The following is a 24,669-nucleotide window of genomic DNA, read 5'->3' as shown; positions in this document are numbered from 1 at the left end:
TTTTTTTTTTTTTTTTTTTTGGATGGACTGGTCTTTGAAGACTTCCCTTCTTTCCTGAAACATCAGCACTATATCAGAGAATACATTTTATCCAGGATCTAGTCATGCTGAGAGAAAGGTAACTTGAATACTTGTAATCATAATTCCAGAAATAAAAGTCTCTTAAATGGCAACTATTTCAATCTTGTTATTTACAGTGGGGGTCCAGTTAGCACTTGAATCATACAAGTGAGCAACAGGTGAGTGAGTAAAACTTCATCTGTGCTTACAGCCTCCACTCATGACTAGCCTCAATGCCTGAGCCCCACCTACTGTTCTGACAGGTGGCACTAGATTCTCATAGGAGCATGAAGTCTACTGTGAGCTGAGCTTTTGGGATATGTAACTTCTGTGCTCCTCATGAGAATCAAATTCTGGACACCCCCAGCCTCTCTTTCCCCATATCCTTTCCTTCATGGAAAAAATGTCTTCCATGGAACTGGTCCTTGGTGCCAAAAATGTCGGGGACTGCTGATTTACAGCATTTGCTCAAGAAAATAATGAAATCAATATGAGAGCTGATCTGCTGTGTTTGCTGGTAATGATGTTGACTGGATATGCTGCAAATGTGTGTCACACAGCATATGTATGGCCCACAGTACCAAACACTAATTACTTTTCCATCTCCAGGGAATTCCTCTTAATTGCCAAAGAAGCCATTGTGCGAGCTCTTCTCTCGATCTTTTACCACTCCAGTATCGCCTCTCCTGGATGACAGGCTCCCCAACTACAAAGCGTAACATGCCATTCACTCCTCTCCATTACTCTATCCTGCCTCACAGCAAGGTGTGTTCTTTCCATGCTAATTCCCCGAATTATGTCCAGTCTCATTTTCTTTAGTTGATGCCCTTCTAATCAATCCTTCTTTAAACTTCCCAATACTTTCTTCCCTCAAGGTCACAAACATCCTCATGTGGTCTTAGTCTCCAACTCTGACCTCCCTTTGCGTGCTCTCATACTGGGATAGTAATGCCTGTTAAATTGTGTTAGACTCCGGCACCTTGACATCCATCTTCGGTTCCTCAACCTTGCCCCCACCTCAAAAAGTTCAGACTTATCAAGTGCGATCTTAAAATCTACAGCCTTTCTTTATTGAAATTGCTCTATCAAAGTTCTTAATTTACCAAATCCATTGGCATGTATACCTACACAGAAAAAATAAATATGGATAAGGTAAAATGAGGCCTTCAATTTACAGAATCACAATTATTAGAGTTAAGTACAGTACATTGGAGTTACCCCCCATTATTCCAGTCTTACCCTAATAGTTTAGTTACCCTACGTATATATCCTACTCTGATTCTGACCCCTGGAATTATTCTATTTTTTAGAGAATTTTATTGGGGTACAACTGATATCCAGTAAACTGGACATATATAATGTACAATCTATTTTTTTTTATTTCAAGTGTGAAAAAATATACAGAACATAAAATTTGCCATCTTAGCCATTTTTAAGTGTGCAGTTCAACAACATTAAGTATATTTACATTGTCATGCAACAAATCTTCAGAACTGCTTCCTCTTGCAAAACTAAAGCTCTCTATCAACCCCAAACACCTCCCCATTTTTCTCCTCTGGAATCTATCAACCACCATTCTACTTTCTGTTTTGATGAATTTGACTATTCCAGACACCACACACAAACGGAAGCGTATTTGGCTATTTGCGATTGGCTCATTTCACTTAATGTAGCCTGTGTCCGAATTTCCTTCCTTATTTAGGCTCAACAATATTCTACAGTATGCACACGCCACTTTTTATCTAATCATCTGCTGATGGACACATGGGTTCATTCCACTTTCTGGAGAGGCTTGAGTCAGCACACGTTTGCCCCATGTCTTAGTCTAGCCTGACCTTGTCACAGGTATCATCTAATAGATTCGCCATAAGAACTGACTACAGCACATGTCTCCTACTGCCTACTTGCCATGGCATTACACAGTCTTCTGGGCATGCCCGTCCTTAATAATCTTGAATTCTCTTGACGGATGAAAATCACTGTCTTCAGCATAACAGTGCTGGCTTCAGGAAACCTCTCTGTGGTCATCCTCATCTTAACCCTTGCTCTCCCACACTCTTCTCTTTGAAGTCTGAGGACCACTCAGGGCTAGTGGACACCTCTCTGATTAGGCTGTTCTGAGTCAAATTTCTCCCCTTTTCACTGAGAATCAGTGATCTACTTAGAATAGGAACACTATCTCCTTCTAGCCAAAGTGACACATGTCTTAGTATATTTCCTTTTAATTAATAGTGACTGGAGATATTTTCATGTCTTTGGACTAATCTTTCCCATCCAGAGTCATTAATGAGTCACTTGGGAAAGTAAACTAAAATTTTATGTTGCTCATAAACATTTGAAAAAAAAGCCACTTCGTATTCCAGAACAGGAAATCACACTCGTGCTATGGGGATGATCTATTTGAGGGTTGCTGGATTTACAATAAATATTAATTCAGTTTAACATCAGCATTCCACTAGGTGAGACCATGTATGATCTCATCCCTGGCAACCCTGCTGGCCCTTCTCTTCAGACTGGTCACATGTTCACCTCAACAACAACAACAATGCCAAGGTGGTTTTGATTTTTGAGTCCTCTGCTTCTTTGTACCTTATGCCACTCTTCAAGAATCTAAAAAGGGCCAGGGATTTAGCTCAGTGGTTCTGCTGCCTGCCTCAAAAGTGCAAGGAACAGAGTTCGATCCCCAGTACCAAAAAAAAAAGAATCTAGTCTGTGATAGTAGATGCTTATATAATGCCAAACATAAGAGTACATTTTGTATTTGACTGGTCTAAGTTTAATTTGAATATATAGTGATTCTGAATTGCACACTAATCAACCAGTTGTTCTGCTGTGAACCTATCCCTTGCAACTCTGAGTGTGAATGCAGGGTAAGAATTTCCTCCTCAGGTACAGAAGGGACACAGAAGAAGAATTATACAAATCCTGTGAGGAGGATTCAGTGAACATGAATGACTTGATTTAGAAACCTTTGAACATCTTAGAACAGATTTAATTAGGGCCAGGGCTTCAGCCCGAGAGGCCTGACATACAAACAATAGTGAGGCTGGTTTGCACATTAGTGCTGCTGGCTTTTGTTTCCTTCCTTCCTGCCTGCCTGCCTGCCTTCCTTTTGTTACCATTAGCTTTTTGCTTATTTTATTAGCTCATATTAATGGGATTCACAAAGTGTGCACTGATCACATCCAACTACCCTTCTTTACCCTTGTCCCCCAGCTCCCGCCCCACCACGTGTACCCTTCCCAGTCCTTAGTGATCATTATTCTACTTTCAGATCAAATTTATTGTTCAGTTTCCACATATAAGAAAAAACACAATACTTGTGTTTCTGTCTACTTTATTCTGTTTAACTTAACACCCTTCAGTTCCATCCATTTTACTGCAAATAACAGGACTACATTCTTACTTATGGCTGAATAATACTCTGTTGTGTATATATGAGGTGTGTTAAAAATACGGTGAATGGTTAAAAAATTTTTAAATGTATTACAGTAAAAGATATTGTCATTAATTCCTCTCGAAATACTGTTCCTCACTTCAAACACACCCACTCCACCATTCTTGCCACTTTCTGAAATGGTTCGGAAGGTCTTCTCTCGTGTTTTTAGTTGCCTTGGCTTGGCTTCCTGGTTGTACTGAATTGATTCACAACATTCATCTACACTTGATCTTAGCCAAAATGCCGAGAAGCAATCAAACTGCTATCAGGACCACTTTGTTCTGGGGAACAGACAAAAGTCACACGATGCCAGATCTGGTAAATCTGGGGAAACACACTCATGTTTTTAGTAGCCTGTCTTTTTATCAGATGGCGCTTAGCAGCCCCATTCACTGTATTTTTCATCACACTTCTTAAAGACATTCATTAAGGAAAACTTTCAGAACTGCTTCAGAAAGCAACAAGAACAATGCAATTAGTGTGTTCTATCTAAATGAGGGGGAATACTTTGAGAGGCATTATTGGTAGTGTGTCTTTTACTGTAATACACTTTTAAAATTCGAACATTCACTGTATATATTGATCACCCCCTTTATACCGTATTTTTTATACATTCATCTATAGATAAGCACTATATTGGTTAACTCCCTGTCACCATGACAGATACACAGGAAGGGGTTTATTTTGGCTCAAGTTCCAAAGGTTTCATTGGCTCCTTTGCTTTCAGGCCTATGGCTGTGCAGCATATCACAGTGGGGAGTTTACAGAAGAGAAAAATTGCTCATAGCAACTAAGAAGCAAAAACAGAAACAGAAAGGAACCAGGATCCCAGTGTCTCCTTCAAAAGCATAACCCCAATGACCTAACTCCCTTCCACTAGTCTCCACCTCCTAAAAGCTCCACTGACTTCCGGTAGTGTCCCAGACTGGCAATTAAGCCTTTAGTGCATGGATGTTGAAGGACATTTAAGATCCAAACCACAACAGAGACCAAGGTTGGTTCTATATTCTAGCTATTGTGAATAGTCCACAAAAATATGGATATGTAGGGATCGCTTTTGTATGCTGATTTCATTTTCTTTGGATATATCCAAGAGTAGGTTAGCTGGACCATACGTAGTTTTATTTTTAGATTTTTTTGAGGAACACTTAGACAGCTCTTCATAGTGGCTGTAGTAGTTTACATTTCCACCAACAGTGAATACAAGGCCCCTTTTCTCTGAATGCTCACAAATATTTGTTACTTATCCTTTATAGTAGTCATTCTAGCAGGTAAGATTTTTTCTTATTGTAGTTTTGATGTTTAGTTCCCTGGAGGCTGATATTAAGCATTTTTATAACTTTGTTGAACATTTGCATTTCTTCTTTTAAAAAGTGTCTATTTAGATCATTTGTCCATTTTAAAATGAGATTACATGATTTTTTTCTGTTAAACTTTTTTAGTTCTTTAAATATTCTCAGTATTAATCCTCTACCAGATGACTAGCTGGCAAATATTTTCTCCTATTCTGTTCATTGTTTCCTTTGCTATGCAGAAGCTTTTCAATTTTATGTAATGCCATTTTTTAAATTTTTGTTTTTGTTTCCTCTATTTGTGAAGTCCTATACAGAAAATTGCCACCTGTATCAATATCTTGAAATGTTCCCCTATGTTCTCTTCTAACAGTTTCAGAGTTTCTGACCTTACATTAAGGTCTTTGATCCGTTTTGAGTTGATTTTGTGCAGGATGAAAGATAAGGATTAAGGTTCAGTCTTCTGCATGTGGACATCCAGTTTTCCTAGCACCATTTGTTGAAGAGGCTGTCCTTTCTCCAGTGTATGTTTTTGACATTTTTTTCTGGGGATCAGGTAGCTGTAGATATATGGGTTTATTTCTGAGTTCTCTATTCTGTTAACGTTCAAGAACCATTGCTTGGACCTATTAGTACTTCCTTATATAGGCTATGGGATTAAAATATTAACTATTAAATACAATGATCAGAATTTTTCTTTTTTTTTTTTTGCTGTACAGAGGATGAAATTCAGGTGTGGTGCCACTGAGCTAAATCCCTGGCCCTGATCAGAATTTTTTCATCCATGAAATGTGGGTAACAGAAGCAACCCTTTTAAAGGGTAAGCATGTGGATATGAGTGTAAATAAATTAATTTAAAAGAGGAGGTAAATACATTAATTTAGAACAGCAGAAGCCTTTATAACACTACTAACAGCCACTAGACCTAGTCCAGCAGTAGTAAAAATGCAGTACACTTGTTAACTTGTTAATCATTATAGCAACCTATGAAATACTCACAGTTACTAGCCACATTGAGCCAGTGACTAGATAGGTCCTGAATGCTAACAGAGAGGCCCTGGTTCACGTAGGTAGCAAGTGGTGGAGCTGAACACCCTCCTAGGCAGGCTGGCTTTGGAGTCCTGCTCATCCCTCACATCCCTAACACAGAAGCATCCACTCTGCTCTGAAAAGAGCAGCAGTGGCAGAACTTGGGCTAGTTGGTGACATGTGGAATGTAAGTTCAGTTTCGCCTGCTCTTTTCTTTTTACATTTTAAGAAAAAGTAGAAACCCAAATTTGGGTGTTTGTATTACATCTGTAGTTTTTCCATGGCAAAATTTCATGGAGTGGGTCAAAAAGAACCAAGCTTTGGGCCACTCTCAGACTGCAGGCCATGAGTGACGAGCTGCTCCCAAGCTCTCATCCAATCTGGAGGGGAACATAGTGACCAATGATCCTGCTGCATGTGGCTAGCACCAATCAGGTGTCCATGATGTAGGTTTTGTGCCCTCCTCATGGCAAGGCAGTTAATTATGTGGTACCTGGTAGCAAGCTTTTCCTCCAGCAATCCCTTCTTTGTGCCAACAGCCTGCTTGCCTTTTTCTTTCTATACTGTCTTGCTTTCTCAGACCAGAACCACAGAAATGCTTTCATTGTGTAAATTGTACCTGATTCTTCTGTGTTGAAATGTTGACCCTTTCTTCTTAGGATGAATAACTATTACAGTTTCTAAAAGCACAAGACAGAGAACCAATATCTAGAATCTACAAAGAACTCAAAAAAATCACACATCCTCCCAAATTAAAGACCCAATCAAAAAAGGGGAACTAAAATAGATTCTCCCCAAAAGAAATACAAATGGCCAACAAATACACAAAGAAATGCTCACTGTTGCTGGTAATTAGAAAAATTTAAATTAAAGCAACACTGAGGTTCTGTCTTACTTTAGAAAGACTGGCCATCAACAAGAAATAAGAAGCATCTCTGGCAAGAAAAGGAAACCATTCTGCAGGGTTAAAGGAAGTATTCTCCATTGCCAATGGAGATGTAAACTAGTACAACCACTGTGAAAATCATTACGAAGAATTCTCAAAAACTAAAAATAGGAATTCCATTAGATCCAGCTATTCTTCTATTAGGTATCTTCCCCCACATAGTTAAAGACATAATATCACAGCAATATGTGCCATATTTATAGAAGCACAATTAATAGTGGCTAAATCCTTGGAAATGGCCATTATCTCCACCAACAGATAAATGGATAGAGAAATAGCACTTACGTACAGTGGAAGAGTACTCTGCTATAAAGAAGGATAAATGTGACTCATTTGTAGGACGAGGGATACATCTTAAATCCATATTGTTAAGTGAAAGAAATCAGACACCCAAGCTTAAATATTGTATGATTTCTCTTATATGAAAGACCAAAAATATAAATAAAGAATAAATAATATAAAATAGGGAGACAAAACTTTTGTAAGTGGAAAGGAGACCATGAGATGGAGGAAAAGAAGAGGACATAAAAAAAATTAAGTACACGTAGGCATCATGTACATATACCAAATACCTACACTAGATGTATTCATTTTGTAATGAAAACAAGTAAAGGTGTTAATTCAAAATAACTATTACGAATACCATAAAGGAAAATCCAGCATGCAAGAAAAATGTAAACTCTAATTAGACAGAGGGAAGCAGGAGGGAGGAGAAGGGAAGGAGATATTAACAAAAATTAAGATGTGTTATGTCCATGCATTACCAGGGCTTGACACAAACCCATCAATTACTGAATCCCTTTCTGGACTAGGCTACACGTGGATGTTTAAATTCAAGCGAAGACCCTGAATCTCCTGAAGGAAACCTGAAATCTTGCTGTGCTAACCGCGACTTTGATCTGGTTCTCAGCTTGGCAAAGTTCAGAATTCAAACTTCGGAGTCCTCCCAAGTGCGATCGGGTACAGGGGAATTACGGAGCAACCAGATGTCAAGATTTCTGTATCAAAGGTGAGGACACAGGTTACCTGCTCGGCACAATCCGTCCCCTGTTGGGCGGCGTACATGGGCAGCCAGGTTACAACCAGAGAGCCACTTGCCCATGGAATCCGAGCTGGGGGTGAGCTGAAAATCTTCATGCATGCCGTAATAGCTTCTTCACCCCAGAAAACGAGGTGCTAGAAATGCAGTGGCACACGCAGCCCTGGTTGCTCCTCCGGATTCTGGCTGCCTTCCTCACTTCAGATTGGTAAATACCATTGAGAGAGTACCCATCTCTCTCTGCATTGTTATGCCTCCCCTCAGATTTACCAGCTCTGCTCTACCTGTTTAATTTTGGAGATAATTAGTCCCTAAAGGGCTTTTGATATTATCATTCCATTGTAATGCATTTATTTTATTTATTGATCCCTGTTAGGGGGAAATACCACCTTCCCACTCCTCAATTTTAACACAAAGGGATGATTTTCATTGGAGTAATTCTCCAGACCTTCCCCCTAAGAAGGAGAACTGATCTATTTTAGAGATGAATTTGAGAAGCTGGCCTAAGAGCAGGTGATACTCTTCTCTCTTACAGGACCTCCGTCTAGTTCTGCAGGCTGGCAAAAGATAACATTCTGATGTTCTCCTCTGCTGAGGAGCGCGCGTCAAAGAGCCCTGTGCCGGTGTGACCAGGTGCATGAATCTGTTCTATTGGGAGGAAGAAACAAGACATCCTTTAACCTCCTGCCTCCTGAGGCCGCAAGCACACAAAAGCGATGACTGACTTGAGACTCTTTGATCCTCTTCAATTTCTGAAGCACCAGTGGTGTCACTCACTGGCAGTCAAACAGCATCGAGAACCAACCCTACTGCTGTTTTCTAACCATTTAGTTTTCTGTTAAACAATGACAGAACTCCTTGACTCCAGCTGGGATCAATTTGTATTTAATAAATAATGATTTCATTATTACTTAACTTGTTCCCATGCCAGGCTTGTCACCTTTTGGACAGCAAAACCATAAGAAATACAGTGGACCCTTGACTTACCAACTGTATCGGTTCCCAAGGGCTGGTTGTCACTCAAGTTGGTCGTAAGTCAATACAGCTGAGATCTGAATGTTTACCTGGGTACAAGGCTATAGATAACAAGAGGCACAGGAATCTTCCATTAACTTACTTAATTAACCCAAGTTGTTCGTATAACAGGCTGGTTACAACTTGAGGGTCCACTGCACTAAAGTTCCGCATAGAGCCCTCAGGAGGCCAGTTCCGTCTTTATACTCTGAGTCCCTATTTCTATTCTCGTTTTCTCCTCAGCCCAGGAACTGGCCACACGTCCTTCCCTCGCGCCCGCTCCTCTATGCGCCTTTAGTTCAGCTCGTCTCACTTCCTTCCCCCGCCCTCTTCCTCCACGGCAGACTTTTCTTCCAGTCCTGCTCAGTCATCTCTCTCAACACTGGAACCCTCTTCCTGATTCCCGTCTAACCTCTCTCTGCTAACCGCACACTCTCAGTCAGTCTCAGGGGGCTGCCTTTCTCTCACCTTCCGGCCTCCAGGAAGTGGGGGTCAGAACTGGCACCTCCCACCTCCAGGCTCCTCCTTCTAAATCAGAGTTCTTTCAGCCTGACTCCAAATGTGCTTAAAGCTCATGCATCCTGTTTGTCTCTTTGGGCTCCGCACCCCCTCAGCCAAGCAGACCACGTCTTTACTTCTAGGCTGTTTTTCTAATGCTTTTATCCCATACTATTTTGAAACCTTACATCACTGTCTTTACTGCATGAAGCTAATCTCCTAGAAGAGGGGAAATTTACTATTCCCCAAACTGAAATTTTTACACACAAAGGACACAGACTGTGATATTAACACATCATATTCTTAATGAAGTATTTTGTGCTCACTAATGAGGTGAAAACGCAATCTAAAATTTTAACGGCTCAACAAATGGCGTTGAGAAAACTAGATAGCTACACACAACAAATTGAAGTTGTATAGAAACTCAGTTAAACTGCATGCAAAAGTTAACTACAAATATATGAAAGTCCTGATTATAAGAGCTAAAACTAGAAACTAGTTCTGTGTGTTCTAAGGCACAGCATGGTACATTCACAATAATGTATTATACATCTCAAAATAGATGAGAGAAATTTGAATGTCCTCTCCATAAAGAATGATAAAAATGTAATGTGATGAATATGCTAATTTTCTGAATTGATCACTACACAGTATATATATATGAATCAAAACATCACATTGTGGGCCAGGGATTTGGCTCAGTGGTTCAGTGGCCTGCCTCACAAGCACAAGGACCCGAGTTCAATCTCCGGTACAAAAAAAAAAAAAAAAAAAAAAAAAAAAAAAAAAAAAAAACACATTCAACTACCCGTAAAAAAAAAAAAAAAAAAAAAAAAAAAAACATCACATAGTACCTCACAAATATGCAAAAACATTGTAAGTCAATAGAAAATAAATATAATTAATTTAAAATAGGAAATAAGAGCAGAGTTGTAGGCAAACCCAGGGAGAGGGGTGTGAAGGTCATATACAGCCAATAAGAACAATAGAAGGATTTCAGTAGAATTCTCCAGCCAGAAAAGAAATAAGTAGAACTTACCCCTTTTATGCAAAGCATCAGTAGAGTGACTCACCATGGCGTAGTTTAGAGTCACATATTACCCAGCCTGGTTCGAGTCCAGGACTAACTGGAAACACAGGACAGGGAAGTAATAGGGACGAAGAGGAAAGCAGAAGATGGATAATGGAGGGTCCTCTAAGTTGTACAAAGATCGCATACTTTCTTCAATGGGCCCCTACAGGTATGAAGCATTTAAAAATGTATTTTGATAGTTGTGGGAATCATAACTTACAAGAGGCAACACTTTCTGGCAAAGAAATCATTTAGGAAACCATTAGGAAACTGTCATGGTTTAAAGAGGCTAATGAGGACCAGAAATGATTCAGTAGAAGGGAGTGAAGGACCAGACAACTAGTACCTAATAAGGTCAGAGAATAGTAAGACAAGGACGTCAAAGTGCCTATGAAGTTGATGGGAAAGTGGTCAACAGTGTTGGTGACAGGGATTTCAGTCTAGCAACGCGGAAGAAGGTGAGTTAGGTATATGGTCATGTGCTGCCTAGCGACATTCTAAGACATGCATCAACAGACGACTGTCTTTGGATACATCATAGAGTGTACTCACAGAAACTGAGGCGACTTAGCACACTTAGGCCATAGGGCATGACCCATGGCTCCTAGGCTATAAACCCCAACTGCATGTTATTGTATACACACTGCAGGCCACAGTAACACAATGGCAAGTATTTGTGTATCTAATTAAAGCTATCTAAGCATAGAAAAAGTACAGTAAAAACGCTAGGTAATAGTTTTCCAGCTTCATTATAGTCTTATGGGGTCATGACTACAAGTGATCTACTGTTCAGTGAATGTTGGGATGCAGTAAATGACTGTGTATATAAAGGTGCATCTTTCCTGTCTTCTTCAGGTCTTGTTTTTCTTCCTCTTCCCTATCATTAATTCATCTAAAAGAAAATTTCCTAGCCACTGCAGCCAGTCTTATCTGTTATTCATTTGTTGTCATTTTAAACCGTGCTTATTCATTGTTCCTTAGGGACATATTTCAATAGAAAGTTAATGAGAGACTCCTCAGGCCACAAACTCCACCACCATGCTCACCTGATAGCACAGCCTCCTGAAAGCTTCTTCATTTTTCCAACTCCACAAAAAATTTCAACCCACTCCTGCCGTACACGGCAGCAGTAAGTAATCAGGGTTCACAATGGCTGGATTGTCACTTGGTAAATGTAGCGACTAAAAAAATAAGCTGGAAACAGAGCTATGGATTCTGTGAAGGCTTCCCAATGTGAGCTATGTCTAGTGCTCCAGTTAGCCCTCAATTAAGGCAATGGAACCCAGAAAAGTATTAGTCCAGCAGACCTCATTTAGGTATGTAACATTTAATTAGTGAAAATTGAATCAACCTCACTCTAGGTTTAAATTTGAAAGAGAGAAGCTGCTAGCTACATAGCAGGCAATGAGGAAAGAAAATGTTTTACCTTTTAAAAAGCTTTTAGGGCCGGGGACTTAGCTCAGAGGTTCCGCCAAATGCCTTGCAAGCAAAAGGATCTGAGTTCGATCCCCTGTAACCCCCCCAAAAAAAGATTTAAAAGCTTTTGTATCAGAAGGAAAAATTAATCCTGAAGGATTTTTTCCAAGAAAAAAAAAACTTACATTTCTCCAAAAGATACAAAAGGCTGTGGCTTTTAGGAAATAGGAGCCAGAAAACCAAAGGAAAAATAGGTTCAAGCAAAGTAAGAGCTTAGAAGAGGTGGTTAAAATAAATGATACATGTAAAGAAATTTTTAAAATGCAGAAGCATAGTTCCCAACTTATTGTTGGGCTGAAGATCATTGTATCTCTTCCACTATACCTAGAGAAAATACCAGATAAATTTAAAATATACTTTTATTTAAAGCCATTGATGAGCTGTGGCTGCAGAGTAGCCCAACTGAACTAAATTCCAGAGAGAAATGATTCTTTCCTAGATGGACAGGATAGCAGCTGCTCTCATCCAGGCAATGGGGCAGTCCTTTTCCACTGCATGGCAGGGCCAAACAGTGAGTTATCATGGCTGAAGAAAGATGGCAGGGTCAAGGTAAAGGCTGAGCCCTTCACAGTGCGCGTGAGCTGGCACCTGGGGGAACTCCAAACACGGGGCTAGGTTTTCACATACACTAATTTTTCTTCACCAGATTTTTATTAAGTGGGAAGTAAGGAAGATGGTAAAAGAGTAAAAAGACAAGAAAGATTCCATAGTCTTGTGGTACTTAGGTCACAAAAGCCCTGACATTTAAACAAGAGGGACTGAAATGAACAAAGTGGCAACCCAGCCCTATCCCAGTTCAATTCCTGAGTAGACAGAAGAATTAAGCCCTATATACTACTTGTCTAAGAGAGGAGAGGCCAAGACTTTTTTTGGAAGTAAATATTACATACTTCTGTCTCTAATATACGTGTATATTTGTATCTCTTTATAAATTTTTATATGTTCTAGTATATAATATAGCATATTTTAATATCTCTACCTTCACACATATATATCTTCTAGTATATAATAAAAACTTATCAGGCAGGCAAAGAAGCAAGCAAATGGAATACGCATCTAAATTAATTTGAATAAAGCAGATTCACAGATGACCTAGATCTTGGAATTATCAGGCATGGACATTAAAATAATTCTATAAGTATATTTAGAATGTAGAGGAAGATATATACAAAATGAATGGACAAATAGTAAACTGTATCACATAACTAAAAACCAAATGAAAATGTCAAACATAAAAATATATCTGAAATGAATAATTAATTTGTTAGGCTTAATGGTAGACTGGAAAAGCAAGGAAAGAGCTTAGTGAAATCAAATATAGGTCAACATACACCACCAGAGTTAAGGAAGAAAGAGAAAAAATAAAGGTAAGTTGTTGATACCAGTAAGATAACACCAAATAGTCTTTTAAAATATAGTTGCAGTCTTAGAAATAAAGAGGGCAAGTTTCTGAGACAAGGAGCAATCAGGGGGCAAAAGACTTGAAGGGCTGGGGGTTTAGCTCAGTGGTGTGCCATGTGCCTTGCGAATGAAAGGACCTGATAATAAGTGAGAATTCCCCAGTATCATTATCACCAGATATAAAATAGCTCACTAAAATTTTGAGTAGAAAATAAATCCACACTTAAATACTACATAATACATCTTCAGGGCAAAAGCTAAAAAGAAAAATTAAAAGCAGCCAGAAGACACATACATGTACACACACACAAAACAGATTTAGATGGCTTTATTAGTGAATTCTGTTAAACAAACTGTTCCATAAAATGGAAGAAAAAGGTCTATCTCCTAACTTATGCTATGGACTCAGCAGTACTCTTACAGAAAACTAGCAAAAAACATTCCTAGAAAACTGCAAATCAATATCCATCATGAACACACATAGGGAATACTTAAAATTTTATCAACAGCATATGAAAATGATAATGTATAACATGATAATACAGAATTTATCTCAATATGCCAGGGTGGGTGTATCATTTGAAAATAATTCAATGCAATGCACTGTGTTAATAACCCAAAACAAATCCATATAACTATATCAACAGATTGAGAGGATGCAGTTAAAGAGTGTACCATTTATCTAACCAAGACCTGTCATGTAAAGGTACAAGATCCCAATGATGAATGTAACTGTACTGTATAACTAAAATGTACCAATAAACTCAATGAGAGAGAAAAAAGTGTACCATTTATCTTTGATGAAAACTCCACCAAACTAGAAACAAAAGGAGATTTTCTCATTCTCATAAGGGGAATCTCCAAAAATCTACAACAAAATACTATACTTACTAATGCAAGATAGAATGCTCCTTCCCTGAAATCAGAAGAAAGGTAAGAATGTCCACTGAAATGTTCTCTATACTGCAGAAGCCAAATCTATAGAAAATTCTATAAGAGAAGAAAAAGAATTAGAAAAAATAAAGTTGGAAAGAAAAATGTAAAACTTTTTATTCCTAAATCATGTGTGCATAAAATGTTAAGGAATCTAAGCAAAGTCAATAAAGTTTACAACATCCAAACATTAATTTATTTTAAGTTTTATTTTTATGTATATTAATAAAATAAATTTAAATAAAATGATTTTAAAATAGCATCAGAAATGTGAAATGCTCAGAAATAAACCTGACAAAAATGCAGATTTGTATGCTTAAAGTATAAAACATTGCTGAGCAAAGTTAAAAACTTCACTTCATCTTAGCCAAAAGGCCAAGAAGCTGCAAAGTTAAAAACTTAAGCAAATGAAGAGAGAAATACTATGCTTATGGATTGGAAGACTCAATCTTATGAAGGTACAATTAACCTGAAGTGATCTGTAGGATTCAATGCCATCACAAACAAAGGGCTTGTATCACCTGAGAAATTTATTAAAAATATGCAACAGGACCAGGGATGCATCTCAGTGGTGTCACCACTTGCCTCGCAAGCACAAGGTCCTGAGTTCAATGCCCGGTACAAAAAAAAAAAAAAACACAATATTTTCCTTCACTCCCCCACCTCAACCTGGACCACAAATTTTACTTTTCATTTTTATTTCTGCTTCTGTATAACAGGGAGCTCTATTGCATCATGTTATTATCCCTCTTTAGATAGCATTTGACCTCCTCCTTTCCACAAAACTGTAAGGATTATGATTAGAAATGAAATAGATGGCAGTTTCAAAATATGTTCATTATGAAGAAGATTGTATAAAAATATAAAACATACTATCCTGGAAGAGACTGAATTCTTAATCCCTGGATGTATTCAAGAGAGACTAGGCTAATATCCACTGATTGGTTTGGCACCACCCTGATCCTAGCAGCCTCATTACAACATAAGGGACAGAAAAAGGCTTATCTTCCTCCTTGCTTGCTTGCTTTGCTACCTTCTGCCCACCATGAACTGTTTCTCCTCTGCAATGCCCATCTCCCATACCGGCCTGCGTTGGAGCCAGCTGACTATGGACTGAAACTTCTGCAAATTGTGAGTCGAATAAACTTTTCTTCCTTTAAGGTTGGGTGTTGGGTATTTTGTCTCAGCAACAAGAAAGGTAACTTACACACAAACAAAATTCATTTCAATTTCTAAAAGACAGATACTTCTTTTGTGATCTCCATTGTGGGGCTTGGCAGTTGTAAATCAAGTGCAAGAGAAAAAGAACCCAACACCTATAAAAGCTTCCCTCCAGCCTACAACAAAATACTTTGCCTGGCTCCCTCATTAATGAAATCCATCTTGTACATGACAGCTCGTGTGCTTCTCTGCCAGAAGGAAATATCAAACACATGCTCTCATACCATTTCTACTCCCAGGAAAACTCAGAAGAGAATATGCCAGAAAAAGCAAACCTATTTCCAGGAAAGTTACCTTTTGGCATTTCCCCTTCACCTGGCTCTGAATGCTGTTTTAGGGATTCTCTGCCTCAGGAAAGTGAGACTGCTATGGGACAACCCCAGCTAGAGAGAGTAGATGGCTTGGCATTCTGGGAGCATTCTAGACATATTCCTCCAGGAATTACCACAGAAACAGGGACAGTTCCAGAAAAATAAGGAGTTGTTCCTATATGCATAGTTTAGGCATAGAGAGGCATTTGTCACCAAGAGCAGACTTGATGGAGTCAGACGGGAAGACTTTGCTAAAAATTAAATAGGTGGATGTGCCTGGCCTTGTTTCTTCTCCCTCTATTCTGCTCCATTGATTCAGTCTCCTTTATCAGAATGACATAATTTTCATAGTACATCTCTTTCACTTCCTTTATTAAGTTAACTCCTAAGCACTTAATTTTTCTTGATGCTATTGTGACTGGTATTATTTTACTAATTTCTTTCTCAGAGAGTTCATTATTAATGTATAGAAATGCTAGTCATCATTGTGCATTGATTTTTGTATCCTGTTACATCGCTGAATTTGGTTATTAATTCTAGGAGTTTTGGGTGGAATTTTTCAGGTCTTGTAAGTAGAGAATCATGTTATCTGCTAATAGCGGTAATTTGACTTTTTTCTTTCCTACTCACATCTCTTTTATTTCTTTCTCTTGCCTGATTGCTCTGGCTGATGTTTTGAGATTAGTTGCAGTGGTTATATCTGATAGCTAGGAGATTAGGAGCTGAGAGAAAACTGACTTCTCACTATGTGTCCTTTTGTATTTATGAGGTTTAACCATATAGCTCAATTATGTATTGATTTAAAATTAATGACACACTTTATTTCCTTAAATATTATTGCTGAAAGTAGCTTAATTTCCAAATCAAGCACATCATTATAAGTGTTGTTGTCTTGTTCTTACATGGTATGATTCCACCGAAAGATACTAAAAGTATATAGAGTTACCTGCACTAATGGCTTGGAAACCGTTAACTGCAAAGGGTTTGGGGGTTTGTGTACCTTTTAAGTGTTCTATCACTTTGCCAGCAGCTATCACTCTTCATAGTTATCACTGACTGCTAGAAGCAGCTGCTGCCTCACTTCTGATGGCTCCTCTTCTGATGTGAGTTGAAAGTTAAATGATCTCAGATGAAAATATGATTCGTTAAGTATGGATGGGTAGAAAACAATTTCAGAAGTTTAAAGTAATCCTACCAACTATGTGGGCTGTGCTTTTATTAAAGTGGGTTAGGCTAAATGACTTTCCTCTATATATCAGATGGGCTGCTTCCTGCTCAGAGTCACGTGGCACTGAACTTCCTAATCACAGGTCTTGTGTTAGACAGGCCTGATAGACACCAAAGCAATTACCTTGTTGCCATTGAGCTGCTAGAGACAATGCCTCTGAAAGCTGCAGAACTCTATCTTGCTTTCCATTAAGGATGCCAGAAAACTACTGGATTTAGCCAATAACTGAGACAGTATGGAAAATCAGTGTCATTCAAGACTGGACTTCATGGCCCTGGATGGTGATGCAGGCCTATAATCTCAGCTACCTCAGGAAGCTGAGGTGGGATGTTTGAAAACTTGAGGCCGGACTGACTGGGCAGTTTAGTGAGGCTCTGACTAAGAATAAAATAAAAAGAGCTGGAGCTGGTAGAACATTTGCTTAGCATGTGTGAGGACCTGGGTTGAATGCTCAGTGCTGCTATCTAAGCAGGTACATAAGTGTCTTTTAGCTTAACAGCCTGTTACAATGACCTTTTTTTAAATCTGAATAAGGTTTCAAAACAGTTCACAAAACAAAAACCTGGTTAGTGAACTGGAAACGTGAGCTGAAGCAACAACAAGTCCAACTCAGGTTAAGTTGCATTTCTTTTCACGCTTAAATCTGCCACCAAAAGGTGGCGACTTGAGCATCAATATCCTGGAGTAAAGTACAAAAAAATTGAAAATCATTGGAGAATTAAAAAGGGAGCTGAAAATCCAGGGCAAAGTGTGAAAAGATGCCATTAATTTGCTGTTAAATGGTGATAATGCTCAAGAAGGAAAGTGAAAGAAAGCTAATTGTGGAAATTACTGAACAGTAAATTGGACAGTCATAGTAATAAAACAGATGTTAACAGTGAAAAAATCCATCAACATCTGGAAAGGATAAAGTCACAAAGGATTTATGGAAAGCAGCGAGTTCAACAGACTCTGTAGATGAGAAAAACAGAATGAAGCCAGGTCTTTAGTAAAGGATTTGGAACTTGGGTAAAGGACTTTGTTCAGCTTGCCACGCCATTTCAACTCAAAAGTCAGCTCAGATCGCCTTGGAAAAGAGCATGGTCACGTGGATTCAACAGGCTGGGAGATCATAAGGAAAGGATAATGATACAAGAACCCAGAGAAAGCTCCAGTGAGGGGAATGGGGTTGGAGGGAAACTTCCCTGAGAGCAGAGCCCAGTATGGTTTTATTTAACATCTTTGCTAATGATTAGAAAGCAGGAACAAATGCCAAGAAAATGTGCAAAGGACATCAAACAGAGACAACCACACACCTCACTCAGCAAGGTTACCCCAGTGAGTGAGGCAACTGTGAAAGGGAGCTAGAAATAGTCAAAGTAGCCTAGGAAAATGATCTTAGATAACAATCTCCACCTATCTTCAAGGTAGACTAGAGGAAGGGGAATAAGAAACAAGGCTAGCCAAAATCAGTTCTAGGGGAGAATAATGTTTAATGACATAGCATGGTAATGAGGAACTCCAGCAGAGCAGAGGCTCAAATCTGAGGCATCGTGAATGTGTAACCGAAGCTCAACAAATGGAAAAATGAAAATTGATCCCTTTACTCAAGATTAAAGGAAGAGGGAATAAGAGTAAGAGTGCAAAGACTGGGAGTTATTTATCCAGAACATTCAAGTCCTAAAGATGTACATCTGTGCACTTTTGGGTCAGACTTCTGACTTGCTTGAAGTTCTAGAGCATTACCCAACAATGACAGTAGGCAGAGTGCAAGCAGCCTCGTGGAACTCTTAGGATATCTGTAATTATTGCGTGAAATGTTTTAAAGATTACGGCTAAGGGCTCTTTCAGCTTTGAGATTTGTGAATTCCATCATTGGAAGAAAAAGTCAGAGCCAGGACTTTCTAGGTATTTAAGCAAGCTGACAACTGTCCCTGCTCCTGCTTTGGGACTCAGACCTGCCCCATCCCTAGCTGTGAAAATGGAACTGTGGTACATTCTGTGTCTGCCACTCATGTTGCTAACCTTGGCTAGGTGATACATTACCAATCCTTAGTTTTGCATGCTCTGTACCTGCTCCACACACTTTTCTGTCTTGTACCCAGCCTGGAGTCCTAAGTATTCCTTTTGTTTTACCTCACTCTAAGTTGGCAGCTCAGAGAAAGATCCCTCATTCCAACACCACTCACCACAATCCTGCATCTCCTGTACCTCTAACTCCACTGTGTCTCCAAGATTGTCTAGAGTAGAGCTTCTCAAACTTTGATGTGCATAAAATCCTTCAGGAGAGGAGAACACATTTCTACCAAGTGCCAAATGTTAGTCCACGGACTCCACATTTGAAAAGAAAATCTCCAGAGCATCAGAATCCAAGAGTACTTTCTACAACAATGAAAGTGTTCTCATCTGCACTGCTCACTAGAGCAGCCGCTAGCCTCGTGTGGCTGTTGAAGGTCAGTGTGACTTGAAAGCTAAATTTTTGCAGGCTAAGGGTTTAGCTCAGAGGTAGGAGCACTTGCCGAGTGAAGCTCTGGGTTGGACCCCCTGGAATAAGCCAAGTAACTTCATGGTTTAATTTAATTTTCATTGTAAGCAGCACAGCTCTAGAGAAATTCACATGCACGTTACATTTTGAGAAGCACTGGCCTGAAGGACAGCAGATCACACAAATCCTTTGCCCAAAAAGCCATCATTCATACAAGTCACCTGGGTTACACGGCCCTGCACATGCAAGTGGATTATAGCCAGTTTCTCTGGAAAGAAGTGTTTAATTTATATGATGGTTACTACTTATTCCAACATTCTACCCCACTTACAGATTTTTTTTAAAGTGACAAGACATACAAAAGGATAAATTAGCAGCTTTTCCAGATTTGCGTTCTGCTGAACAATTTATAAAGTTACAATTGATGTGTCATCGCTGTGTAGACTTAAAGTATAAAGTTTGACCATTTTTGATATATTTTATCATTACGATCAAGACCAAGAAACATATCTAATGGTCCTAGAAGTTTTCTTGTGTGCCTTTGAAGCCTTCCTTCCATCCTGCCTTTCCCCACCCCTCTGCCATTAACAGGCAAGCACAGTTTTGGTTGTAATCCATTAGTTTGCATTTCCTATAATTTTATATAAATGGAATCATACGACATGCACTATTTTCTCCACTTACTCTATGATATCTATAATTATTTTAAGATTCATTCATATTTTGGCACACATTGATAGTTCATGCTTTTCCTTATTGCTGAGTATTATACTACAGTTTGTTTACACATTCATTTGTTAGTGTGCATTTTAATTGCATTTAGGCTTTTAGCTATTACAAATAATGTTGCTATGAACATCTGTGTACAAGTTTGTGTATGAACATATGCTTTCATTTCTCTTAGGAGTATGGCCTAAATATGCATCCATTTTCCTATGAATGATGCTAGTTTCTCATTCTTTTTAGCTGAGTAGCATTCCATTTTATAGAAAAACCACATCTTCTTTATCCAGTCTCCAACTGGATGGGCAGTTGGGCTGTTCCCAAGTTTTAGCTATTACAAACTGTGCTGCTATAAACGTGGGTGTGCATATATCACTGTGGTATGATGCTTTTAATTCTTTTGGAAAGACACCTAGCAGAGGAATAGCTGAGTCAAATGGAACCTCTAGTCCTAGTTCTTTGAGGTATCTCCGTATTGATTTCCAGAGTGGTTGCACCAGTCTGCACTCCCACCAACAATGGAAAAGGATCCTTTTTCCCCACCACCCTGCCAGCATTTGTTATTGGTTGATTTCTTGATAGCAGCCATTCTTTCTGGAGTGAGGTGGAATCTCAGTGTTGTTTTCATCTGCATATCTTGAATGACCAGTGTTGAACATTTTTTTCATATGTTTATTTGCTGCTTTTACATTTTTGTCTGAGAAATGTCTGTTCACTTCAGATCTCTATTTTTGAATCAGGTCTTTAAATTTAGGGGATCTGATTTTTTTAAGTTCTTTATATATTCTAGATTAGCAGGCCTTTGAGGAACAGCTGGTAAAATTTTTTTACCCACACTGTAGGTTATCTCTTAGCTTGTTAGTTTTAATTGTGATATAGAAGCCTTTTAATAAGATGAGATCCCAGTTGTTGTTTGTGCTAGTTCCCATGCTACTGAGGTTTTGTTCATAAAGTCTTTTCCTATGCCAATGTCTTCAAGAGTTCAACCTAACCTGTCTTCCAGCAATTTAATGTTTCTGTTTTAATATTTAGATCTTTGATCCACTTTGATTTTAGTTTAATGCATTGTGGGTTTAATTTTAACCTTTGGCAGGTTGAATTCAAGTTTTTCCAGCACCGCTTATTAAAGAGGCTATACTTCCTCCCATGAGGGTGGTTAGCTCCTTTGTCAAAGATGACTTGGCTGAGTATGTCTGGACTTTTTTCTACATCTTCTAATCTATTCCACTGATCCTCAGGTCTGTTTCTGTGTCAGTACCATGGTTTTTATCACAGTGGCTTTGCAGTACAGTTTCAAGTTGGGGATTGTGATACTCCCATCATGTCTTTGTTGCCTAGAATTGCTTTTGCTGTTCTAGGTTTCTTCTGTTTCCAAATGAATTTTTAGGTTGCTTTCTCTAGTTCTGTGAAATATACTGTTGGAATTTCCATTGGGATTTGCATTGAATCTATACAACAGTTTTGGAAGTATGGCCATTTTCACTATATTGGTTCTTCCTACCCAGGAACAAGGGATGTCTTTTCATTTTCTTATATCCTCTTCTTTCTCTTTTTTCAGAGTGCTGTAGTTGATGTAGAGGTCTTTTACTTCCTTTGTCAGGCTGATTCCTAAATACTTCAGTCTTTTGGATGCTATTGTGAATGGAATTGTGTCCCCAATTGTGTTCCCAGTTATTTATGTAGAAGAAGGCTATTGATTTTTGGCAGTTAATGTTTTGTTTTTGTTTTTCTGGGTACCAGGGATAGAACTTGGGTCCTTGCACTTGTGAGAAGGCTACTGGTTTTTGAATGTTGACCTTAGATTCCACTACTCTACTGAATCTGTCAGTTAAGTCTAGAAGTCTTTTAGCAGAGGCTTTGGGGTCTTCTATATAGAGTATCAGTAAATAATGACAGTTTAACTTCTCTCCTATCTTCATTCCTTTTCTTTCTGTCTAACTGCTGTGGGTAATGTATCTAAAAATATATTGAACAGAAGTGGTAATAGTGGATTTCCTTGTCTTGTTCCTGATTTTAGCCTGAAAGTTTCAGTTTTTGACCATTTAGTATGATGTTGGCTGTTGGATTTTCAAAGATAGCCTTTATCAGGTTGAAATAAAGACTACTCCAATTTTCTACAGGGTTTTTATCAGGAATGGGTGTTGGATTTTGCCAAATGCTTTTTCCGCATCTATTGAGAGGAACATATGGTTTTTGGCCTTGACTCTATTAATACAATGTATTACATTTACTGATTTACTTATGTTGAACCATCCTTGCATCCCTGGGATGAATCTGATTTGGTCAGGGTGTGTGATCTTCTTGATGATCTTTCTTAATGATGTGTTATATTAAGCATATTTTCATATACTTATCTGCCATCTGTATATCTTTTGTGAAGTGTCTACTCTAAACTTTTGCCCATGTTTTTCATGTTATTATCAAGTTTTAGAGAGTCTTTCGTGTATTGTGGATCAAATGTTCTTTAAGATATGAAATTTGCTGATATTTTTGGCAGTCTGCAGTTTGTCTTAAAGCCACTTTAGAAGGGAAAATTCTTAATTTCAGTGAAGTCCAATTAATCACTAGTGTGAACATTTTTATCTAAGAAATATATTAGTTATGAATCAATTTTTGGCATACAGATACCAAGCTATTCCAATATCATTTGATGGAAAGGCTATTCTTTTTCAACTAACCTACTTTCCCTCTTCATTGAAATTCAATTGACCATACACATATGAGTCTATTTCCTGACTTTCTATTCCTTCCATTGATCTACCTGTCTTCACACTGACATCATACTAACCTCATTAATCTGCTCTTTAAAACAAATCTGAAGTTGGGTAGTGCTAGTCTTCCAAAATTGTCACTATTTTTTTTTAATATTCTCTCACTGTGGTTTTTTCTTTTCTTTTTTTTTTCTTTAAGATTGCAAACATACATGACAAGAAGAAATGAAGATACTAAATAAAATTTTCAAATATACATATATATGACAGCAAAAAAGGATATGAAATAAACAAAAATTTATGCAACACAGACTGATAATCCAAATACATTATTAGTTTGATATGATCTTCAAACATTATATGTTCTTTCTCATTTTCTTTTTTCTATTTTTGAAATATTGCATTTATAAATAAAACAAAGTTTGATTTATAGTTGAGAAACTGTCCTCAAAATTTTATGATTTATAAACTCCTTGGTTTTATTAATTTGATAAATATCATATGCTTGTTTGTATCACTTACATTTTCTAACAAAACTTCCCACAGAAAAGAAATATACTTGGGCTGGGGATTTAGCTCAGCGGTTTGGTGGCCTGCCTTGCAAGTGCAAGGACCCGAGTTCAATCCCCCAGTACCAAAAAAAAAAAAAAAGAAAAGAAAAGAAATACTTACATTTGAAATCCAAAAACAACTAAAAGAGTTCACATTTGTAAGATTTGATTTTTCTGTTTCTTATTTATTATATCCCATACTTATTTTTATTATATTTTTATAAGCATAATGATAGAATTTAACACCAATACATATGAAATCTTCTTCCCAAACAAATGACTATGTATTAAATCAATTTTAAGAGAGAACTTTATAGAAATAAATGACTACATCAAAGTAAAAAAGATCTCAAATAAATAGCCAACTTTATACATAAAGAAACTTAAAATAAGAACAAAGTAAGCTCAAAGTTAACAGAAGGAAGGAATAATATAGGAGAAGTAAGTCAAGTAGGAAAAAAATCATAATGGAAAATATCAATACACTAAGAGCTGTTTTTTCAATGATAAAAGTGACATAATTTGAGCTAGACTAAAAAAAAAAAAAAAAAAAAAAAAAAAAAACTTCCACCATCTAATCTTCAGCAAAGGGGCCAAAAACATGTCCTGGAGAAAATAGCCTCTGTAACAAATGGCACTGAAAAACTGGTTATCAATGTACAGAAGAGTGAGTCTAGATCCATATGTTTCACCCTGTACTAAAATCAACTCAAAATAGATCAAAGATACACACACACACACACACACACACACACACACACATATGTACGTATATTGACTATGCTAGAATAAAAAATGGCTAAACTCTTGAAGACTTAGGCATACTATTGTCTAAAAAGACTTTCTGAACAGACCCCAGTTGTGCAAGAAATAACACTAAAAATCACCTAGTGGGGCTATATCAAATTACAAACTTCTCCACAGCAAAGGGAACAACTGACAGAGTGAAGAGACAACCTAGAGAATGGGAAAAAAATTTTCTCCAGCTACTTCTTGGGCAGAGGACTAAAATCTAGAATACACAAAGAATTCAAAATATTTAGACCCCCCTCAAAATAAAAGACCTAATCAAACAATGATCAATGGAAATGAATAGACTCTTCTCAAAAGAAGTATCAATACCCTGGGTAGAAGAAAAGGTGTTCAGGATCTTCGGTCACCAGAAAAACATGAGTCAAAACAATACTGAGTTTCTATCTTACTCTAGAAAAAAAATGACTATCATTAGGAACTCAAAAAATAATAAATTTTGGCAAGGCTG

Source organism: Fukomys damarensis, unplaced genomic scaffold (genome assembly GCF_012274545.1).
Source record: "Fukomys damarensis isolate Sample0158 unplaced genomic scaffold, DMR_v1.0_HiC HiC_scaffold_33, whole genome shotgun sequence".
In the NCBI taxonomy this organism is placed as follows: Eukaryota; Metazoa; Chordata; class Mammalia; order Rodentia; family Bathyergidae; genus Fukomys; species Fukomys damarensis.
The sequence above is the reverse complement of the archived record's forward strand: the minus strand, read 5'-3'. Positions refer to the sequence as shown.